Raw genomic sequence first — 11303 nt, forward strand, 5'->3', positions numbered from 1 at the left:
TGCCAGTTGGCTGCCTTGTAAATGCCAGGCAGATTCACTAAAGGCAAGGTACTTGCTACTTTGTACCTCTGATGCCTCTGAGGACTTTAGCCTACAACCTAGTCCAGTATATCATCTACATCTTGCAATGGGGAATGACTCTGTCTGCTACCAAACTGTTTCCTCTCCCACATTATGGCTTTGCTACCAGGTCTCTTCACACAGGCATGTCCCCAAAGAGTGAATCCATTCCTGGAGTTTCTCTTTGTTATGCTACAAGACTTTGATCTCTGTCGTATTGTGATGTTTTGTGACAGTATTCCAAAAGAAATTTAATTTATATTTTCATTTTGTTCTGTGCATGAGTCAATCTTGTATTGTATTCTCTTCTTTAATTCTTTCTCCTTTCTTTTCAGGTTTCTCCCGGAAAAATGAGGATGTAGGAAACCTTCTGTGAAATAAAGGAAACTCAAAAGAAATTTATTATGTAGAAAACTTTGTGTTGGAAATCCTGACGCCTATAAAAATCCCTTTTAAATACAAACATAAAGACCTGGTTCTATTCAAAAAGAACTGCACCACCCCAGGGAGCAGCTGTGGGAGCCCCACAGTCTCCTTTGTAACTGCACTTGCAGAGCCTGATCATGAGTTTATTGCAAGAGCCTTGTCATTGGCCTGCATTACACATCAGTCTTGTTTCTGCTTTCTTGCACACAGTGACTTACACTGCACATTTCTTATCCTCTTTTTCTGACACTTCATCCCAGCACTTTCCGACATCAAAGATATGCAGAGCCAGAGTGTGCTGCAAACCAGAATCTTCTCAGAGAAGCTCTCCAATTCTGTTAATGCAACTGCTTCCCTAGGCAATGTACAATACCAGGAACTATCTTTCTCAGAGGTTTTTTTTTTTTCACTACTGGGATTTGAGTGCCCATCGGGTGCTTGGCTCTGTATCATTCAGTCCACCTCAGGTCAGGATTGCCTTTTTGTATCTTCCTGGACAAAATGTAAATAGCTGATTTTCTCTGTGCAGTTGAGATGATGACAGGACAAAAAATGGGGAGTGAAAACTCTTACTGCCTGGCCAGGTCTTCATAGATAGCTTGACCTCATGTGAAAGAAAGGTCTGTGATTATCTGCATATTTTTAAGGGTGAAAGATGATGGATGTTTCCACATAATTAGACCCCACAGATAGAAAATCATGGGCTACCAAGTGATGGCTGAATTCACAGAATGCAATGTATGCACAGTGTGAAAAAGGCACTGAATGGCTGACTGGTTTTAATAGCGTGTTCTGAAAGATTGTCACTGCTGGAGCAAGCATATCTTGTTCAAAGATTGTGGGAGCTCTGTATTTTTTTGCTTGTAGCTTTGTTCAGAGACTGGTATCTATTGGCTATTTAACAACATGTTTAATATGTGTTACATAGTTGTAAAAGACTGTATAAATTGTAGAGGCATTGCATTGACAAAACATTGTACAGTTTGCAACCTTTTACATAACACCATTGTGAGATTAATTTGTAAAGATTCATACTTAGGTGTTAATATGGTAGTAGTTCTTTCTGGCTTTTGTATCAAATCAAATGCCATTATTAGTTTTTTAAATTATTTTCTTTAACAGAATATCTCTTCACATCTGAAAGGCAGAGGTTTTGTTTTGGTTTTCTTGTATCTCATAATTACTATGTCTCAGATTTTAATGCAACACTTGTGGCCATCTCTAAATGCTGACATCACATGTTCTTGTGTGATAAGTTCATAGAATGTGAGGTACATTGAAATAATTCACAAACCAGTGTGTGTTTCAACTTTCATGCAACCCTACAGGAGCACTGATACATTTTTTGGGTGATCTGCCTGCTGAGAGTGTGACTCATTCCAGACTTCAAAGCACAGCAGTGTTCCTGGTGCAGTATTTAATGAGTGTCAGCACACAGATGTAACCACTGTATAGCGTAGTGCCAAAATTATTATTTCAATTGTGTATGTAGTTTAAGACCCAATAAATGGATTGTTTGTAACATCTGCATTTTTTTGTATTTCTAAAGCAAAAATTTCTTATTTGAGAATATAACTTAAGGTTGGTTACTGTGCTCTTGACCTGTTTTTGAGGCGCGTGTTTATTGTGGGATTTGGCAGTGAGTTAAGGCAGCATGAAGGATAAATTAAAGAGTGCTGGAGCACCTCTCGTATGAGGACAGGCTGAGAGAGTTGAGGTTATAGCATCCTTTAAGGGAGTCTACGGGGATGTTTTCCTGTGAGGGTAGTGAGGCACTCGCATGGGTTGCCCAGAGAAGTTGTGGCTGCTCCATCCCTGGAGGTGTTCAGGGCCAGGTTGGATGAGGCTTTGAGCAACCTGATGCAGTGGGAGGTGTTCCTGCATGTGGCAGGGGGGTTGGAACTGGATGATTTTAAGGCCCCTTCCAACAGAAACCGTACTGTGATCCTGTGATCTGGTTCTAATGGTTAGGAAACTGTTTTGTATTTACATAAAAATATCTTGTACCTTGTGAGGCTTGCCAAAAAAACTTAATGCTGAGAAGTACGCTTAAAACTTCGAAGTAGAGGAGGTTTTGCTGAAAGAATTAAAAAAAACTTTAAAAGTAATGGAAAATATTTGCTGCAGAGGATTGTCTTTAATGTGTGTGTGTTGGCTGAGTAACTGATGGAGCAGATTGTAAGTGCCATTTCGCCTACACTAAGAGCATCCAGCTGTGGGACCCAGCTGCTTTTTACTGTAGTTGGGAGTTTCTTTTTGTATGTATCTGTGCTCAGAAGTGGAGTTAGAATTGTTTGCAGTGTTGAGGATCCAGTGCTCTGTAGAGAATCATTCTGTCATCGGGGCTATAATGGCAGATCAGTAGGTGGTATTGATTCATAACAGATTTTTATAATCAGCAATAAATTACTTGATCCAAACAAAATTGCTCAGAAAATAGAGTACCTGTTCAAAGTACAGTTCTGTAGAATAAAATACACCTGTGGTAGTGCAAACAAGCTTATACTAATGGACTTCTTGTGGGTGAAGGATTAAATGTTAATCTCCTATTCTGAGAACATAGGAACAATTTTGAGTTCTTCATCAAATACTGCAACTTCACTGCCACTTTTATTCCCTGACTTTCCCCAAGCAATATACACATGTAATGAGTTTGGAGCTTTCTGTCACTTTGATGTCTTGTGTTTTTCCTTCCCCTAAAGCCTTAGAGGTGAAACAATTGCAATACCTCAGTCTGGAGAGTGAGACATTTCTAGCATGAGGAGAGAAGGAATTTTTCCATTTGAGCAGTAAGCGAGATAGAAAAAGATCTTGGAGATGGTCTGGTAGCCTCAGTGACTATGTGTCGGTCTGCACAAGTAATCTCAGTGACCATCACTGTTTGAAGCACCAAAGAATGGCAATAATGTAAGGTGGAATTCATTTACTGGGGTGTTTTTTCCCTCAAGTTTCAGTGACTTTACTGTTTAGTAACTGTTGCTAAAGTATGAAGAGCAGAGTGATCTGTATTTCTGTAACCAAGTGGGTTTATTTGCGCATCTGAACCTGCTGAAACCACAACAGAGACATAATGCTTATTTTGATAAAAATGTGTAAGAAAATTATCAAGTAGGCAACTTGGGCTTTAACTGGTGCTTTTGGGTGGTACTACAGGCTCAGCATTGGTGAAGCATGTTTTTAATGGGTTTGGGTAATCTGTGTATGGATTTTAAAGGAAAAAAAAGGAAAAGTTATCATTGTTTCTGACATGGTATATTACAAATGTATTTCTTTTATGTCTAGCTATCTGCCTTCCCATCATTTTTACTTCTTTACCAGGCTGCTGGGAGCCCTTTGCTGGGTACACACGGGTGATGTCAGTTTTTCCCAGTTATGCATCCCCAGCATCCCACACTCCATTCAGTCTGGCACTTTCTTCCACAGGTTCAGATTTCCTGGAATCCTGCAGCAGAACATCATGCTTCCTTTTCACTTGTGCTGTGGAAAACACAATAATCTGGTAAGATGTGAAAGGGAAAAATAAAAAAAACTCATCAGTAGAAAGTTTTACTGGCTGTTTTCTTTGTATGATGTTAACTTTAACTCTGCTGTGAATAACCAGCTAACTTGTTTTACCTTCTCACTGGCATTGTGCAGTAACTGGAAAGCAACTTCTGTGGATTTACCCATCACAACATTCTTGCTGTACGGCAATGTTGCTGCACAGGCTCTGGAGAACCATATCCCCAATGAGAGGGGGCAAAGTACCCCTGCATCTGATCTAGACTTTTAGGTTGTCTGCAGGCTGGAGGTAACCATGCTCAAGGGAGGGGGTTTTGTGGTGGTCAATCCAACAAGGTACCCAGAGCACTAGGGGAGCAGTAACGTCCCAGTCCACTGCAAGGAATTTGAGGTTTGGTTACAGAAGAAAATTGAAATGTGTGTAAGTTGTAGGATATTGCTCAGATGTTTAAGGCAATGCACACAAGTTACAAGCAAATTGTAACTGGTTTGCACTGAGGATTTTTTCTTTCTTGGTCAACAGGTGCTTCTCAGAGCTATTGGGAGCTACTTAGAAGGGAAATCCATGAGCTGAGAGGAGAAAACAGGTTAGTACTCTCTAACTGGGAAGGAGAGTGACTCTTACTAAAGCAGTCTTGATTCAAGTGTTCTCTCAGCACAAATAAAAGCTTAGGCTGTTGCCTATGAAGATTATTAGCAAAATTCTTCGATAGGTTAGAGCACAGTGCTTAGAGGAATTAGCTGCATCCTAACAAGGCAGACTTTTTCGAAGGGTGAATAGGAGAGGGAGCCTTGCTGGCCATGATTTTTTTCTAATTCTAGATTGTGTTTTTCTGCAAAGGTTTGTAGAAGTTCAGCCTACTTTCTAAATATCCAAATAAATCTGTTTTAGCAATATATGTAGTGAGAGTAATGATAAATCTAAGTAGAAGCCTAGGTGAGTTCACCCAGAAAGGATTCTGTTAAGAGTACCAGTTAAAAGCTTTTATTTTATTCTTCACTGGCTTTTACTTCTATTTTATTATTGCAGCTTCTTTCCTCTACAACTGTTGTTAAAATTGTAAGATATTGCTCTTAGGCTGAGATGGGGGCAGGTTTCTACAATTAAAACTAATTTCCTGTTTCTTGTAGTGTAAATATCTGCAGAACTTGACACTGCTGTAAGAAATGTTTTGGAAACTCAATTTCTTCTTTTGCATTGGCAACTCTGAGACTGAACAATGTTTGAGAAGCTTGACAGTACTAGAGGGTAACGGGGGTTTAATGAATTAGTTTAAGGAAAGGCTTAAGTGAGCTGCAAAGAAAGAGTTAATACCCTAATCCCTTGTGCAAGCGATTGTGATTCCTGCCTTGTGAAAAGTGACTGTTTTCTTCCATTACTCTTCTCCCCTGCCCCAAACTTTGGCAGCTGTTAAAGAGAGCAGTTTTGCTGTGCTGAAGGGACTGCACAGCACTTTGTGTTCCCATGGAGATCCTTTTTGCCTCAGCTCATCCCCTCACTACCAAGGACTAGCCCTATGTTCCAACGACCTTCCCGTGGGCACGTTGCTTCCTGCAGCATTCAGGGCCCCTCTGCTGAATGCCTGTCTGCAGCGATTCTCAATGTGCATCACGAAAACACTATCTAGCTTGTGTTTGTCTGCTGAAATGTTTGAGGCTTGCAGGCTATGACAAGGAACACCTTTTTCTTCATATCATAGAATCATTGAAGTCAGAAAAGACCTCTTAAGATCATCTAGTCCAACTGTCAGCCCAACACCCCTGTGCCTACTAAACCATGTCCTGAAGTGCGACATCTACATGTTTTTTTAACACCGCCAGTGACGGAGACTCCACCACTTCTCTGGGCAGCCTTTTCCAATGCTTCACCACTCTTTCAGTCAAGAAATTTTTCCTAATGTCCAATCTAATCCTCCCTTGGAGCAATTCGAGGCTATTTCCTCTTGCCCTATCACTTTTTACTTCAGTAAGTGTTAATAACTAGAGCAGGGTAAAACATCTTGGTTAAAACCAAAAAGCCACCCTTGCTCCTCACAGGCTTGCTAAGCACTGCATTAATTGAGTGAGTGAAAATCTAAACCTATTACTAGTAGAAAAATGCAGATTTTTTGTTTGCTATTTTGCATATAAGTAGTTCTAAAATAGCTAAATTTCTGTATGGTCCAGGTCTTAGCAGTTCAGATTCCGAAGTCCATTTCTCAGCATCTCAGGTAGGGGGTTCAAAAGCATGTAAGAGATCAGAGTCTCAGTCTTGCAAACTCCTTTAAACCCCATGGACTTGCTAAAATTAGGCATGTGCAACCGTATTTCTGTATGTGTGCTTCCACCTGCTAATCTAGTAACTCTTAGAAATTAAGAAGTCATAACTGTACTCATCCAGGCTTAAGCATTTGACCAAATAACACCTGGAATGGGTGATTCTCCCTGCCCCTACTTTGCTCTCATGAGACCTCACCTCATTCAGTTCTGGAGTCCTCAGCACAGGAAGGACATGGATCTGTTGGAGCAAGTCCAGAGGAGGCCACAAAGATGATCTGAGGGCTGGAGCACCTCCCATTTTGAGGACAGGCTGAGAGAGCTTGGGTTGTTAAGGCCGGAGAAGAGAAGGCACAGAGGAGACCTCTTAGCTGCCTTCCAGTACTGAAAGGGGCCACCAGGAAAGCTGGAGAGGGGCTCTTTATCAGGGACTGCAGGGATAGGATGAGGGGGAACAGTTTGAAGCTAAAGAAGGAAAGATTTAGATTAGATATTAGAAAGTAATGCTTTCCTGTGAAGGATGGTGAGGCACGGGCACTGGCTGCCCAGAGAAGTTATGGATATCCCCATCCCTGGAGGTGTTCAAGGCCAGGCTGGATGAGCTTGGAGTAACCTGATCCAGTGGAAGGTGCCTACTGCTGCCCATGGCAGGGTGGTTGGAACCGGATGAGCTTTAAGGTCCCTTTCAACCCAAGCTATTCTGTTGTTCTATGAACTTTTTAAAGGACTGAATTTGTAAAATGTGTTACTATGCCTTTGTTTTTGGTAAGCAACACCACAGAAATTGTCATAGCCTAAATGCAAACTTTGGGATTAGACATAGTGTGAAACTAAGCTCAGCTTTCAGTGTCTTGTTCACAACTGAAGTGCAATGCTCTGTAAGGATGTGGATATTGTGTGCACATTAGTTTCATGTGAAGAGAACAATCATCACTGTTTCCTCAGCATTAATCTCTTTGCAGTAATTCACTCTTGCATTAGGCTGATATTTTGTCAGTCTTGTTTAATCATGCAGCTCAGTGTGCTCTGATGTTTATAAATAAGAAACTTCAAGGAGGGAGAACCCAGCTTGTCAATGAAAGAACAACTCATACTCAATAGGGCCAGGATTCACCCACAGAACTCAAATTAACCATGACTTGGAGGACCAATATATAAGCAAGAGTGGAAATAAAAGTGATAGCCAAGCTGAGACAAAACATAGCTGGAAGCCACAGGAAACCATAAACATAATATTTTGGGTTTTGGACCTTCTCCTTTGTCTATGCACGTAGTTTAAGAGCAAAACCAAGGCCAAATGCAGCTGACCCAGGTGCCCAGGTTGCAAGGCACTGTTGCAGCCTGCTCTGGTGGCTGCTGGTATTTCCCTGCCACAGACCCCGACAACAAATCTGGACCAACTGCCTGCTGGAAGTGTGTTTAGCATGCCAGGCTTATTGGCTGGACTGTTGCTGTGGGTCATGGGTTTACTAAGAAAATTGCTCTTAGTTTTAGAAAGAAATGCAGTGAAAAGTAAATGAGCATATAGCACTGCCAAGCTTTCAGCTGTCAACCTAGCACTGTTGTTGCTGTCTTGATTCTACAAAGCACAGCTATGCTTCTGTGTGAGTGCTGGGAGGAGATTATTAAGGTGCTATACCGATTAATGTGCATGTATATATATAGTGAGTATATGTAGAAATGTGCAGCATAACACAAGTAGCCATGTGAAGTTAGGAGTACTGGGTCTGCTTTACCACTTTGTACATTGCCTGGCTGCACTTTCCTCTCTTTCAATTGCATTTCCAGTGACATTGAAGTCATACAATAGAATCGTAGGAAGGGACCTTAAACATCATCCAGTTCCAACTCCCCTGCCATGGGCAGGAACACCTCTTACTGGATCAGGTTGCTCAAAGCCTCATCCAACCCGACATTGAACACCTCCAGGGCTGGGGCTTTAACAACTTCTCTGGGCAACCTGTACCAGTGACTCACCACCCTCACAGGAAAACATTTCTTCCTAATATCTCATCTAAATCTTCTCTCTTCCAGCTACAAGCCATTCCCCCTTGTCCTGTCCCTGCATTCCCTGATAAAGAGCCCCTCCATTCACAGAATCACAGAATCACAGAATAACCAGGTTGGAAGAGACCCACCGGATCACCGAGTCCAACCGTTCCTACCAAACACTAAACCATATCCCTCAGCACCTCGTCCACCCGTGCCTTAAACACCTCCAGGGAAGGTGACTCAACCACCTCCCTGGGCAGCCTGTTCCAGTGCCCAATGACCCTTTCTGTAAAGAATTTTTTCCTAACGTCTAGCCTAAACCTCCCCTGGCGGAGCTTGAGGCCATTCCCTCTTGTCCTGTCCCCTGTCACTTGGGAGAAGAGGCCAGCACCCTCCTCTCTACAACCTCCTTTCAGGTAGTTGTAGAGAGCAATGAGGTCTCCCCTCAGCCTCCTCTTCTCCAGGCTAAACAACCCCAGCTCTCTCAGCCGCTCCTCATAAGGCCTGTTCTCCAGCCCCTTCACCAGCTTTGTTGCTCTTCTCTGGACTCTCTCCAGAGCCTCAACATCCTTCTTGTGGTGAGGGGCCCAGAACTGAACACAGTATTCGAGGAGCGGTCTCACCAGTGCCAAGTACAGAGGGAGGATAACCTCCCTGGACCTGCTGGTCACGCCGTTTCTGATCCAAGCCAAGATGCCATTGGCCTTCTTGGCCACCTGGGCACACTGCTGGCTCATATTCAGTCGGCTGTCAACCAACACCCCCAGGTCCCTCTCCTCCAGGCAGCTTTCTAGACAGACTTCTCCTAGTCTGTAGCACTGCATAGGGTTGTTGTGCCCCAAGTGCAGGACCCGGCATTTGGCCTTGTTAAACCTCATGCCGTTGGACTCTGCCCAGCGGTCCAGCCTGTTCAGATCCCTTTGCAGAGCCTCCCGACCCTCCAGCAGATCGACACTTCCACCCAGCTTCGTGTCGTCCGCAAACTTGCTAAGGGTGCACTCGATGCCTTCATCCAGATCATTGATGAAGACATTGAACAGGGCTGGACCCAGCCCTGAGCCCTGGGGAACCCCACTTGTCACTGGCCTCCAGCTGGATTTCACACCATTTACCACCACTCTCTGGGCCCGTCCATCCAACCAGTTTTCCACCCATTGTTTCTGCCTGTGCTGGCTCAGAGGACTGTGCTGAGCATTTCATGATCATCAAGTCCATTTAAGTTATTTCAAAACAATCCCTTTAAGTGCTCAGACATCCAGCGCTCTCCATCACTTTAAATGGCAACTTCCATATTTGTGATACTAGTAGTTGGCATGAAACAGATAAAAAATACTGATTTTTGGTTGTTGAGTGGGTTTTCTTTTTTTCCCTTATGGGAATACAGAAGATCCTTTGCATCAGATCCTGTGCTTCTGGGCACAGACAAACAAAATGCAGCCCTAGCCCATGCAATGCAAAAGTGCAGACAGGGTAAGATGAAAGGCATCAACACATTGATATAATGATCAACAGGTTTTGGATTGGTGCAGGTGTCAACATGGAGCAACATCAACAGTTTGAGTGCCCAGCTCTTGACCTGGTACCCTGGTAAGGGCGTGGTTGTGATGTGATGTAGTAAGGCCTCCAGCTGCATTATCTGAACTGTGTCTCTGCTTCGTGAAAGCTTCAGGACCTCAGCCCTGGCCGTGTACCCAGCTTCCTCGGTTGGGGCTGATGCTGCAAGCCCAAACCTCTTGGAGGAGGAAGGGCTCCTTATCATGCTTCTGTGTGAGGCTGGATGGGGCGTGGTACACCTTGGCAGGTGTTGTGAGTTAATGTGCAGAGACATGGTGTGAACTGTAGGATGGAATGGATTAAAACCAGAATTTATGCTGCTACAGCCCCTTCCCTCAAAGCAGCTTATTGCACAGTTGTGCAACCACCGCATCTGCCCAAGCTGGACCTGCAGCTGCAGCCCCAGAAAGGATTTGGGAAGCACAGGAGGATCTCTGCACTGTGTGTGCCCTACAAATGCCTTTTCCCCACGGCGGCTCCTGCCAGGAAGGTGCACCAGTGCTTCCCCCAGGCATGCAGCAGTGCTGGGCTGCAAGGGTGCGGGACTGTGGCAGGGGTGTGAGTCTGTCCTTGCGGAGGTGCAGGTCTGTCTGTGTGGGGTGCGGGGCTGCAGCGGTGCAGGTCTGTCCTTGATGGGTGCAGAGCTGCAAGGGTCTGGGTCTGTCCTTGCTGGCCTGTAAGGGTATAGTTCTGTCTGTGCGGGTATGCAGCTGCAACCATGCAGGTCTGTCCTTACTGGGTGCAGGGCTGCAAGGGTGCAGTTCTGTCCTTGCTGGGTGTCGGGCTGCAGAGGTGCGGGTCTGTCTGTGCAGATCTGCAGGGGTGCAGATCTGTCCTTGCTAGGCTGTGGGCACACAGCTACAGCACTGTAGGTCTGTCCTTGCTGGGCTGCAGCAGTGCAGGTCTGTCCTTGCTGGGTGCAGGGCTGCAGCGGTGCAGGTCTGTCCTTGGTAGGTGCGGGGCTGCACTGGTGCAGGGTTGTCTTTGCTGGGTTGTGGGTGCAGGGCTGCAGCCATGCAGGTCTGTCTGTGCAGAGCATGGGTGCAGGGCTGCAGGGGTGTGGGGCTGTCTGTGCAGGGCTGCAGCGGTGCGGGTATCTCCTTGCTAGGTGCGGGGCTGCAGCAGCGCAGGGTTGGCCTTCCTGGGTTGTGGATGCAGGTCTCTCCGTGCTGGGGTGCAGATGCAGGGCTGCGGCGGTGCAGGTGTGTCCTTGCTGGGTGCGCGGCTGCAGCAGTGCAGGTCTCTCCTTGCTGGGGTGTGGGGTGCAGGCTGCAGGTCTCTCCTTGCTGGGGTGTGGGGTGCAGGCTGCAGGTCTCTCCTTGCTGGGGTGCGGGTGCAGGCTGCAGGTCTCTCCTTGATGGGGTGCGGGTGCAGGCTGCAGGTCTCTCCTTGCTGGGGTGCGGGTGCAGGTCTGTGCTGGCCGGGTGCGGGGCTGCAGCGGTGCGGGTCGGTGCCTGCGGGGAGCGGGGCGGTGTCGCCTGTCCCCGTTGCGGGGCCGCCCCCGGCGGGCGCGG

The 11303-nt window shown here is 45.5% G+C and overlaps 1 protein-coding gene across 2 annotated transcripts in view; it reads left to right on the forward strand.

Moving 5' to 3' along the window:
- PSME4 (proteasome activator subunit 4) overlaps window positions 1-2008 on the forward strand; it is a 74241-nt gene extending 72233 nt beyond the window's left edge. For both annotated transcript variants that reach the window (XM_069850264.1, XM_069850266.1), the window contains one exon: window positions 396-2008. The gene's annotated coding sequence lies outside the window, so the exon portion shown is untranslated. The remainder of the gene's footprint in view (window positions 1-395) is intronic.
- The last annotated feature ends 9295 nt before the right edge of the window (window positions 2009-11303 follow it).

This window comes from Phaenicophaeus curvirostris, chromosome 2, assembly GCF_032191515.1.
Source record: "Phaenicophaeus curvirostris isolate KB17595 chromosome 2, BPBGC_Pcur_1.0, whole genome shotgun sequence".
NCBI lineage: Eukaryota > Metazoa > Chordata > Aves > Cuculiformes > Cuculidae > Phaenicophaeus > Phaenicophaeus curvirostris.